Source organism: Mizuhopecten yessoensis, unplaced genomic scaffold (assembly GCF_002113885.1).
Source record: "Mizuhopecten yessoensis strain PY_sf001 unplaced genomic scaffold, ASM211388v2 scaffold915, whole genome shotgun sequence".
Lineage (NCBI taxonomy): Eukaryota > Metazoa > Mollusca > Bivalvia > Pectinida > Pectinidae > Mizuhopecten > Mizuhopecten yessoensis.
The window spans coordinates 80,344-93,467 of NW_018403785.1; the positions used below are offsets into that span (position 1 = coordinate 80,344).

Here is a 13,124-nt window from a genome sequence, read left to right on the forward strand (position 1 = left end):
ATAATACTATATAAGTAGGCTATACTCTTTGTATTCAGACTTATAATACTATATAAGTAGGCTATACTCTTTGTATTCAGACTTATAATACTATATAAGTAGGCTATACTCTTTGTATTCAGACTTATAATACTATATAAGTAGGCTATACTCTTTGTATTCAGACTTATAATACTATATAAGTAGGCTATACTCTTTGTATTCAGACTTATAATACTATATAAGTAGGCTATACTCTTTGTATTCAGACTTATAATACTATATAAGTAGGCTATACTCTTTGTATTCAGACTTATAATACTATATAAGTAGGCTATACTCTTTGTATTCAGACTTATAATACTATATAAGTAGGCTATACTCTTTGTATTCAGACTTATAATACTATATAAGTAGGCTATACTCTTTGTATTCAGACTTATAATACTATATAAGTAGGCTATACTCTTTGTATTCAGACTTATAATACTATATAAGTAGGCTATACTCTTTGTATTCAGACTTATAATACTATATAAGTAGGCTATACTCTTTGTATTCAGACTTATAATACTATATAAGTAGGCTATACTCTTTGTATTCAGACTTATAATACTATATAAGTAGGCTATACTCTTTGTATTCAGACTTATAATACTATATAAGTAGGCTATACTCTTTGTATTCAGACTTATAATACTATATAAGTAGGCTATACTCTTTGTATTCAGACTTATAATACTATATAAGTAGGCTATACTCTTTGTATTCAGACTTATAATACTATATAAGTAGGCTATACTCTTTGTATTCAGACTTATAATACTATATAAGTAGGCTATACTCTTTGTATTCAGACTTATAATACTATATAAGTAGGCTATACTCTTTGTATTCAGACTTATAATACTATATAAGTAGGCTATACTCTTTGTATTCAGACTTATAATACTATATAAGTAGGCTATACTCTTTGTATTCAGACTTATAATACTATATAAGTAGGCTATACTTGTTGTATTCATGTCAGTAAGAAACAGAGTTGAGAGTTGCCTCAGCCTGACCTTGCTATGTAAATATGTGTGAATCTATAGTATTGATATGTTGGCTTAGTTGGTTGTTTGGGTGGGATACACTTTGTACTCTCTGACCCAAGTAAGGAACAGCAGCCTAATGTGTCAGGCATGCTTCTCCAATCTATACATTGTATATAATATAATCTATACATTGTATATAATAATATATATACATTGTATAAACATCTGTAATAGTGTAATATAATCTATACATTGGATAAAGACCTGTAACAGTGTAATATAATCTATACATTGTATAAAGATCTGTAATAGTGTAATATAATTTATATATTGTATAATTATCTGTAATAGTGTAATATAATTTATATATTGTATAAACATCTCTAAAAGTGTAGTATAATCTATACATTGTATAAACATCTGTAATAGTGTAATATAATTTATACATTGTATAAAGATCTGTAATAGTGTAATATAATTTATATATTGTATAAACATCTGTAATAGTGTTATATAATCTATACACATTGTATTAACATCTGTAATAGTGTAATATAATCTATACACATTGTATTAACAACTGTAATAGTGGAATATAATCTATACATTGTATAAACATCTGTAATAGTGTAATATAATCTATACCGGAGGCAATTCCATGAAAGATGGGAGAAAAATCTGTCATACCCCAAGGGGGTAACAGAAACGTTGAACAGGTAAAACAGGAGGCAATTCCATGAAAGGTGGGAGAAAAATCTGTCTTTACCTACGTACGGAAGATAGCTCAAATGTGATTTCTATTCTGAACGCACCATCACATCATCCCTTAACGCAGTGTAACTAGGGATCCCTGGGAGGACCATAAATTTCACAAGCCCTTGATGATGGCACTGTGCATTGGGCTCGCCACTACGTGTTGTTTTTACGTAGGAAAGGGTGGAAGAAAATGCAAAGTCTTACTTATAAGACTTATTTTTATTTGAATATCTAATTAATTTTATCCTCGGTTACACGAGTGGCTCCACTTATGCCCGACACATATTGACCACGCGTACATCACGTGAACGGTCAACGCTGATTGGTCAGCTAAAGTTCACAGTTGAGTGGAGCGCACTAATTGAACCTTACCTTCGTCAGGGATCAACAACAGTGCACGTACAGATTGATTTTTGTAAATATCAACAAAAATGCACATTTTGTCATTGTTACCCCACATTTAACTCTTTTTGGACTCAATACTCTTCATGTGAACAAATGTCATTGTTTCGGGGCTGCAACTGATAAATATATTTTGGCGTAATTTGCTGTTTGTGGGGTACAAACTTTTGTGAGACTCGTTTGTTAACATTGTCAGAGTTGAGGATGGCAGGACCCAACCCGACAGGGACAGTGCCTTTTTCAGAACACAGCTTTATTTCACGTTTAGATCAATATGTCAAAAAAGACGAACGACGCTGGAATTTCGGGCTGCGAAGTGATATGATTAATTTGAAAGGTTTCCCGGTTGGTACCACTTCGAACCTGATCAATCGTTTACAACGGGGTGACATCATGGAGGGAGAACGGGCAGTGTGTCTTCAGATTGGGGGAAACTGTCTGAGTCGTCCTGAAAGCACGTCTGATGTAGTTGTGCGTACGATCGCCAATTTAGTAGGAATTTTAAAAACTGAATACGGGGTGCAGTGTACATGTGTCGTTAGTGTCGGAACTGTTTCTCCGTTTAAAGATAAGACCACACAAGAACGACATGTGTGTAGATGTTTACAACACTCATGTTACACAAGTAACCAGTCTACTGGAGGACGTTATTAGTCAGTTACCGTTTCGTTGGCGACATCTCCGATGGAAAAATAATGTTTTAAAATATAATTTTTCTCATCGTAGATTTGTGGCGGTTTTATGGGCCGCAAATTTCATCAAAAAATATTATTAAGCAATATGGACGTTTAATAATAAATTCAACGGCCACCCGTAGGTGAGCCATTTACGGCATTTTGTCATTTGGAGTTATATTTATAGATTTTGATGAACTGAAGAAACAGGAGGAGGAAAATATAACATATGCCAAACTTGATGTTTGTAGATATTTAGTATATATGTTGACTTATGTCAAACCCTTAGTGAGTCTCAGAAGAAGCAGGAAATGAGGAAGAAAAATAATAAATTACTCCTGTGTGATACAGACAGAGATGTCTCAGCAATGGGGATAAGATTCTTAAAGTTCAGCACTCAATTTCTAATGCCTCTCGCTAAACTGTGAAAATGTTACGCTTGGTAGGCACAACATTTCACACAGGGATCTTACCTATCTATACACTAAAACACAAGTGATGCAGGCCTATCAATGGTCACTCAAAGGACTGTTTAAATGTTAATTTATTCACAATATTATATATGAACTGTAAAACAAATTTTTCTTCTACTGTTGAAGCACAAGCATTCACATATAGGAGATCAGAGGCCATACTACTTTAATGTGAGGCCCAAGACAGGCTACTTGTAAACAATGGTATTATTAAGGCTCCCATCAGTGTCCCACTAAACTGGGGTTCATTTTCCTATATGCAGTTACCTCCCCTTACCTTCTATTTGGACATAACTCAGGACACTTCTGTCGGCAAGGAAGCTTAACCAGAAAGTAATAGTTTAGTAGTCGGAGGTCCAGGGTTCAAATCCCGGTCTAACCCAGTGGAGGTTTTATTTTTCATTTGCAACACTGTTGTTGATTATATATTTTGATTATTTCATCTTTGAGATTTTTTATAAAAGTCCTGCAAGGTACGGATTCTTTCCAGAAATGATTAATCAAAGCTATATGTTCGTGCCAGAACAAAATACTTTATAATACTTAGATACATTTTTTGGCAGTGGTACCTGTAAGGTGATCCTATATGTTTGTTCTACCTGATAAGTGTGAGAAAAAACAATATACAGTAAAGGAACAAGATGAGTTAGTTTCAGCTGTATACATTTTATCAGCCCGGGACAGCGGTGTCATTGTTGGAATAAGGTACCTAATTTATTGCAATAAAGATTTTGTGCAAAAATGAAACCTGGATTTGTTTGTCCTATACTTGTTCTGGCTGTAAATAAAATCTATGACTCGTTTTTCAAGGTTGATAAGAAAGAAAATCCTATATATGGACAACTATTATGACATGTGATTAAAGCTCAGGAAGTTTTTCAGTCATGTAAATTATAAATGTGTAGTTAATGTTAACATTATTCTGCGTTGATGAACATTCTGTGTGGGTTAATCACACATCAATCCTACGTGAGATCAGCCCACTATTATCAAGGTTTGATGAACATTCTGTGTGGGTTAGTCACACATCATTCCTACGTGTGATCAGCCCACTATTATCCAGGTTTGATGAACATTCTGTGTGGGTTAATCACACCACATCATTCCTACGTGAGATCAGCCCACTATTATCAAGGTTTGATGAACAGTCTGTGTGGGTTAGTCACACATCATTCCTACGTGTGATCAGCCCACTATTATCCAGGTTTGATGAACATTCTGTGTGGGTTAATCACACCACATCATTCCTACGTGAGATCAGCCCACTATTATCCAGGTTTGATGAACAGTCTGTGTGGGTTAATCACACATCATCAATCCTACGTGAGATCAGCCCACTATTATCTAGGTTTGATGAACAGTCTGTGCGGGTTAGTCACACATCATTCCTACGTGAGATCAGCCCACTATTATCCAGGTTTGATGAACATTCTGTGTGGGTTAGTCACACAACATCAATCCTACGTGAGATCAGCCCACTATTATCTAGGTTTGATGAACATTCTGTGTGTGTTAGTCACACATCATTCCTACGTGAGATCAGCCCCCTATTATCCAGGTTTGATGAACAGTCTGTGTGAGTTAATCACACAACATTCCTACGTGAGATCAGCCCACCACTATCCAGGTTTGATGAACATTCTGTGTGGGTTAGCCACACAACATCAATCCTACGTGAGATCAGCCCACTATTATCTAGGTTTGATGAACATTCTGTGTGTGTTAGTCACACATCATTCCTACGTGAGATCAGCCCCCTATTATCCAGGTTTGATGAACAGTCTGTGTGGGTTAGTCACACATCATCATTCCTACGTGAGATCAGCCCACTATTATCCAGGTTTGATGAACAGTCTGTGTGAGTTAATCACACAACATTCCTACGTGAGATCAGCCCACTACTATCCAGGTTTGATGAACATTCTGTGTGGGTTAATCACACCACATCATTCCTACGTGAGATCAGCCCACTATTATCCAGGTTTGATGAACAGTCTGTGTGGGTTAATCACACATCATTCCTAAGTGAGATCAGCCCACTATTATCCAGGTTTGATGAACATTCTGTGTGGGTTAGTCACACATCATTCCTATGTGAGATCAGCCCACTATTATCTAGGTTTGATGAACAGTCTGTGTGAGTTAATCACACAACATTCCTATGTGAGATCAGCCCACTATTATCCAGGTTTGATGAACAGTCTGTGTGGGTTAGTCACACATCATCATTCCTACGTGAGATCAGCCCATTATTATCCAGGTTTGATGAACAGTCTGTGTGAGTTAATCACACAACATTCCTATGTGAGATCAGCCCACTATTATCCAGGTTTGATGAACAGTCTGTGTGGGTTAGTCACACAACATCAATCCTACGTGAGATCAGCCCACTATTATCCAGGTTTGATGAACAGTCTGTGTGGGTTAGTCACACATCATTCCTACGTGAGATCATGCAGCCCACTATTATCTAGGTTTGATGAACAGTCTGTGTGAGTTAATCACACAACATTCCTACGTGAGATCAGCCCACTATCATCCAGGTTTGATGCATTGTTGATCAGGTTGGAAACAAAATTACCTGCAGATTTTAGGCTGAGTTTTGTATGAATAAATGCCTATCTGATTCATTATAAATAATAGCTAGGGCCTGTTTGTTCATGGAACTTCTTTTCTAAAGAAAATTCTTATGTTGAACATTTACAAATAGAAACATTTTTCTAGCATTTCTTTGAGATTTATCTATTTTACAACATTAGCTATACATGTATTATGTTTTGTTTAATGTGATTAACATGCACTTACATAAGTGAAGTAACATCAATATTTATACCTAGATAGGAACTACCTGTCGTAGTTGTATTACATCTCGTATATATCTGTGCAATTTTTATCACGATGTTTACACCTACTGTATCTATACACTGCCATCCTTAAAGGTTATCACATGACATTTCCATATCCTACTCTGTATTAGCCCAAGACTCTCATATCAGCCAGAGAGACCTCAATCCTGCCCCTGGGGCTGATATGGGTCGGGCCTCTGGCCCCTGGGGCTGATATTGGTCGGGCCTCTGGCCCCTGGGGCTGATATGGGTTGGGCCTCTGGCCCCTGGGGTTGATATGGGTCGGGCCTCTTGCCCCTAGGGCTGATATGGGTCGGGCCTCTGGCCTCTGGGGCTGATATTGGTCGGGCCTCTGACCCCTGGGGCTGATATGGGTCGGGCCTCTGGCCCCTGGGGTTGATATGGGTCGGACCTCTTGCCCCTAGGGCTGATATGGGTCGAGCCGCTGGCCCCTGGGGCTGATATGGGTCGGGCCTCTGGCCCCTGGGGCTGATATGGGTCACACCTCTGGTCCCTAAGGCTGATATGGGTCAGCCTCTGGCCCTTGGGGCTGATATGGGTTGGGCCTCTTGCCCCTGGGGCAGATAGGAGTAGGATATGGAAATGGTCATATGGTAACCTTTTTATCATACACTGCTCTATGACATCAGAGGTATAAGCAATAACACATAAAACTGGCAGAAAATAAATATTTCAGGAGCTTAACTTCTATCACATTCTTAAATAAAACACCAACAGGATAGCATATACAGACAGATATGCAGTGTGCACAGTAGTAGTTTGAGGTGTGATTTTCCTGAAAAGGGTTGAACTGGAAGTTAAACAGATAAGGTGTGTGCTGGGCTGATATTGCACATGGATATGGATTGGTCTATGTAAAACAGCCCCTATCATGGACTAGTATGTGATAATGGTACTTATATCATGTCAACATTACCGGGCTTTGACCATTGCAATATCAAACTTCCATTTTTGAGGAGGTTGCAATTTTCTAATACAAAATGTATATACATAAATTAACAGATATTTGACAACGTAGGGTTGGATCGAAATCAAACCAAATGTATCCCTTTAATTATTGCATCAACACCAGGTCTAGTCAACTAATATTAAAAGTTTGAAATTTTTAAACCTTTCAAAAATTTATATTTTTATCATTTAGAAATTAAGCAACTCAAAAAGGGAAAAAGGCCCTTGGGGCTGATATTGGTCTTCTTGGTCTGAACATCCGTCATAATCAGCTTAAATTTTCACTTTGTTTAAATGAAAAGGAAATCAAGTGTCTTTTTCATTTTATTTCAGTTTCAACAAGAGAATTTTTTCTCAAAATTAATCTAAATTGAATATTATGGGGTTGACCAGGAACGACTCAGTGAGTTGAAGAAAATGAGGTAAGATCGTTCCAGGTGGATATCTCATTCACATTCATTAAACTCTCAGAAACCTGATCAGTTGATCAACTTGGACAGCCTAGCTGTGACTAGTGTAAATATCATATAGACACCAACAAACAACATCCTGTTAGGTGACAGAAAACTTTACAAAACTGTTTGTCAAGTGAATTCCAGGAAAACAGTGTTCCGTGTTTTCCAGCATGCCCTACTGTGTCCCAGTGCCCTAAATACCTGGAGTTGTACACAATAGACACTACCTGGACAGTAAGTACACAGACCTGCCACTCTAGAGTACACAGAGTTATCAGCTGACCCCAGGGCACCTGCCTACACATATACTCCTACACCTACCATGTCGCTATTTATAGATAAGCCCAGTGCATAAGGACTAGAATGTAGAAACTTGGGTTTTCTGCCACTTGGTAATAACTGATGCAGGCATGCATGTACAGCATATGTGTGTGTAAGGCTATAGACATGTATGAGGAGGAAATGTAATATTTCTAAGGGTTTAAATAACTTAACAAACAACTTTATATTACATATATATCTCTTTGTGTATCTGTATATAGTAGAGGCAATGCAATGAAGTGTACAAACTGTGTGTATAGTACATGTATAATACATATAGTGTACCAGAAGACTGAGTGGTGATTTATGTAATTAGTGACAAACCTACAGGACTACTGGCATACTGCATGGTATGAAGTGCAGGATGTAGTACATTTAACTTAAATGACTTGCTTTATGTTATTTATCTGATAACGGTCAGAAAACAGACAATAGTTAATATTTATTCTCCAATCTTCAGTATATACCTGCTATAGAATGTTTAATACTGACTATATTAATACTATATTAGGGTCTTTATTTTCTTACAAAAAATTGCCATCACATGATAATAATAGCTCTACCAAGTTTGACTTAATAATACAGGTTCCCACTAAAGAAAAAGGAAAAGATAGCCAAAAGTGTAATATACTTATATAGACTATAGTTAACCTAGCTATCTGATCTTTGTTTACAGATGGACAATGTATGATGACAGGCAAAAGGTGACTTTGTCTTAGCATGGTCCTAAAACTTGGGGGGGGGGGGGAGGAGGGGATGTGCACCATCCACCACTCTAGAGAAAACACTGAATATTTATAAAATATTTATCATTACATATACAAGTAATGATGCTTAAATTGGAAGAGAGTCACTAATAAATGCTAAATATCCAATTGTCCAAACCGTTGTCCCACCCAATATTAGAGAATATAAAGATAGCTATGTAAGGTTTGCACCATCAGTAGTTGGCGTGAACTATTTCTTCTGTTATCTTCGTGTAATATTTCTCTTCTTGCCTGTACTTTTCATCTTCTCTTGAGAATAAGACCAGGTCGCTCTAAAAAATTGTAAACACATTTTCTGCAGTTTCTAATAACTGAATCACTTCAATATATATATCCAATTAATAAAACATATTCATTGTTAAATGTGATATGTGTAGCTAGATATAGCTTGTTTTTTAATTTACACCTAACTATTATTATTACATGATCTTTATACTATGTATGATATTCTGTAAATACATATATTTCAATTATATTAATTCACACCATTTATATACATTTATATACAGCAAATTCCACTTAATATCACTTCACATTTGTCAGAGGGAAACATGATATTAACCAGAACGTGACAATGGAATAAGTTATGCAATGCCAGTACTGACTTCGTTTGGAAAAGCCTATTTCTTATCCGAGTATGCAACTTTGTATTTGGAAAGTACCTTTTCTGTAGTGCCAGTTTTATTAAGGATATATTAGGCACAATGTTAAAATTTGGAATACACTCGTTCTTTCTTGAATTCGTTCTTTCATCTTTAACATGCAGTTCAAGACAATGGAAGCTCTTTGTCAAAAACGTTACAGAACAGTTTTATTTCAATGAATAGTGTTGTGAACGTGAACACAATGTGCTACCAAGTCATTCTAAGTGCATACATCCGTATATGGGCCCCAACCCTCTGTGGGAATTAAGCTTGAAATATCCAAAACTGACATGGACACTTGCGGAATTAGTAAAGCTCTCATATCGGACAGGGGCTGATTGTGTAATTTGTAAATTGTGCCGTAAAGCAACAGACAACATAGCAAAGCACTTCCTTATACAATGTCCATCTTTATTCAGCAGTAGGGATAAGTTTTTAGAGCATATATGTTGTAAATACGCTAAAGGTTATAGATAATGATAAATTTGATTTGTTGGAAGAAGACGACCAGTACCTGTTTCTCTTAGGTAATGGAATGGTGATGGAAATAGATGAAGATGAATGGGAGAACTGCATCATCGGAGTTGCACGCTGTGTAGAGCACATGCTTTCTGAAGTCAACAGTTTTCTTGAGAAGTGAGTCGAAATTTCTGAGAGGTCAGTTGTACTTCTGACCAATGTAGTATGAAATAATCTGCAGTGTTGATAACTGGGATAGCAATATGACATTTATATACCATGTTTTCTATAATTGTACGAGTTAATTATTATAACAGTACACTCATGTAAGACATGTAATCTCTATATGGAGGAAATAAAGAATCTGTCTGTCTGTCTGCCTATTAACATTTTAATCTCAGGGCTGCATTAATTACAACTCAGCATTGAATTAATCGAAAATAAATTGAGTTCTCAGATTAAGTGCATTTGTAATTGTGAGGACAGATCTATATATATGTAGCACAGTTATGTCAATAAGTTTTGTCCTCGGATAACAGTGGCGGGTGGGGTGTTACCATCTGAATTAGGCAGGGCTTTGACATTGGAATAAATAGGACTATATAATGCTGTATAGACATTATCATAAACCCTCACAGAAATCTGACAACGGTACCAAGGTACATATAGCCTATACTCTATTAGGCCATAAACAAGAAACTGTCTGGGAACAACTGGTATCATATATATAGTTCCTGATGTCACCATTTATATACTATCCTAATAACAAGTCAGCTACTCAATTTTTTACAAAATGAAGTTTGATTTTTGTTTGTTATTTGTAATACAGTGTTTACACGTTATAGAGAACAACAAAAATCTGCCTGATTTTGGTAAAGGGTAGTTATATTGTACAGATCAGATTTTGTTTGTGGGGCAATTAATCCTTCCTATAGGTTTGGGAGTTTACAATCCTCACAGCAGACATTGCCTTGTTAGCCCTGTGCACCACTGCCTATTTAGATAGTACAGGTGCTCTAGGTACTGCACCACTGCCTATTTAGATAGTACAGGTGCTCTAGGTACTACCTGTACACCACTGCCTATTTAGATAGTACAGGTGCTCTAGGTACTACACAACTGCCTATTTAGATAGTATAGCTAGGTGCCCTAGGTACTGCACCACTGGCTATTTAGATAGTACCTAGAGCGTCTGTACTATCTAAATGGGCAGTGGTGTAGTAGCTAGAGCACCTGTACCATCTAAATAGGCAGTTGTGTAGTACCTAGAGGGCCTGTACTATCTAAATGGGCAGTGGTGTAGTACATAGAGCACCTGTACTTTCTAAATAGGCAGTGGTATAGTACCTAGAGCACCTGTCCTATCTAAATAGGCAGCGGGGCAGTACCTAGAGCACCTGTAATATCTAAATAGGCAGCGGGGCAGTACCTAGAGCACCTGTACTACCTGTACACCACTGCCTATTTAGATAGTACAGGTGCTCTAGGTACTGCACCGCTGCCTATTTAGATAGTACAGCTAGGTGCCCTAGGTACTGCACCACTGCCTATTTAGATAGTACAGGCACTCTAGGTTCTACACCACTGCCTATTTAGATAGTACAGACGCTCTAGGTACTACACCACTGGCTATTTAGATAGTACAGGTGCTCTGTAGTTACTACACCACTGCCTATTTAGATAGTACGGGCACTCTAGGTACTGCACCACTGCCTATTTAGATAGTACACCTAGGTGCCCTAGGTACTGCACCACTGCCTATTTAGATAGTACAGGCGCTCTGTAGGTACTACACCACTGCCTATTTAGATAGTACAGACGCTCTAGGTACTACACCACTGGCTATTTAGATAGTGCAGGCGCTCTAGGTACTACACCACTGGCTATTTAGATAGTGCAGGCGCTCTAGGTACTACACCACTGGCTATTTAGATAGTACAGGCGCTCTAGGTACTGCACCACTGCCTATTTAGATAGTACAGACGCTCTAGGTACTACACCACTGGCTATTTAGATAGTGCAGGCGCTCTAGGTACTACACCACTGGCTATTTAGATAGTACAGGGGCTCTGTAGGTACTACACCACTGGCTATTTAGATAGTACAGGGGCTCTGTAGGTACTACACCACTGCCTATTTAGATAGTACGGGCACTCTAGGTACTACACCACTGCCTATTTAGATAGTACGGGCACTCTAGGTACTACACCACTGCCTATCTAGATAGTACAGGCACTCTAGGTACTGCATCACTGCCTATTTAGATAGTACAGGTGCTCTAGTTACTGCACCGCTGCCTATTTAGATAGTACAGCTAGTTGCCCTAGGTACTGCACCACTGCGTATTTAGATAGTACAGGCACTCTAGGTACTGTACCACTGCCTATTTAGATAGTACAGGTACTCTAGGTACTACACCACTGCCTATTTAGATAGTACAGGTGCTCTAGGTACTACACCACTGGCTATTTTGATAGTACAGGTACTCTAGGTACTACACCACTGCCTATTTAGATAGTACAGGTGATCTAGGTACTACACCACTGCCTATTATAGTACAGGTACTCTAGGTACTACACCACTGCCTATTTAGATAGTACAGGCGCTCTAGGTACTACACCACTGGCTATTTAGATAGTACAGGTGCTCTAGGTACTACACCACACCCTATTTAGATAGTACAGGTGCTCTAGGTACTACACCACTGGATATTTAGATAGTACAGGTGCTCTCGGTACTGCACCACTGCCTATTTAGATAATACAGGTGCTCTAGGTACTACACTACTGGCTATTTAGATAGTACAGGTGCGCTGTAGGTACTACACCACTGCCTATTTAGATAATACAGGTGCTCTAGGTACTACACCGCTGCCTATTCAGATAGTACAGGCGCTCTAGGTACTGCGCCACTGCCTATTTAGATAGTACATGTGCTCTAGGTACTACACCACTGCCTACATGTATTTAGATAGTACGGGCGCTCTAGGTACTGCACCACTGCCTATTTAGATAATACAGGCGCTCTAGGTACTACACCATTGCCTATTTAGATAGTACAGGCACTCTAGGAACTACACCACTGCCTACATGTATTTAGATAGTACAGGCGCTCTAGGAACTACACCACTGGCTCTTTAGATAGTACAGGTGCTCTAGCTATTTAGATAGTACAGGCGCTCTAGGAACTACACCACTGGCTCTTTAGATAGTACAGGTGCTCTAGGTTCTACACCACTGACTATTTAGATAGTACAGGTGCTCTAGCTATTTAGATAGTACAGGCGCTCTAGGAACTACACCACTGGCTATTTAGATCGTACAGGTGCTCTGTAGGTACTAC

The 13,124-nt window shown here is 38.1% G+C and overlaps 1 protein-coding gene across 3 annotated transcripts in view; it reads right to left on the reverse strand.

Annotated features, from left to right (window-relative positions):
- Positions 1-13,124, reverse strand: part of LOC110454192 — a 104,128-nt gene that overhangs the window by 59,674 nt on the left and 31,330 nt on the right. The window contains exon 1 of one of the 3 annotated variants that reach the window (XM_021503580.1): positions 8,851-8,915. The exons of the other annotated variants lie outside the window; for them this stretch is intronic. The gene's annotated coding sequence lies outside the window, so the exon portion shown is untranslated. Of the gene's footprint in view, positions 1-8,850; positions 8,916-13,124 lie in introns of those variants that run through there. 3 annotated transcript variants of the gene reach the window in all.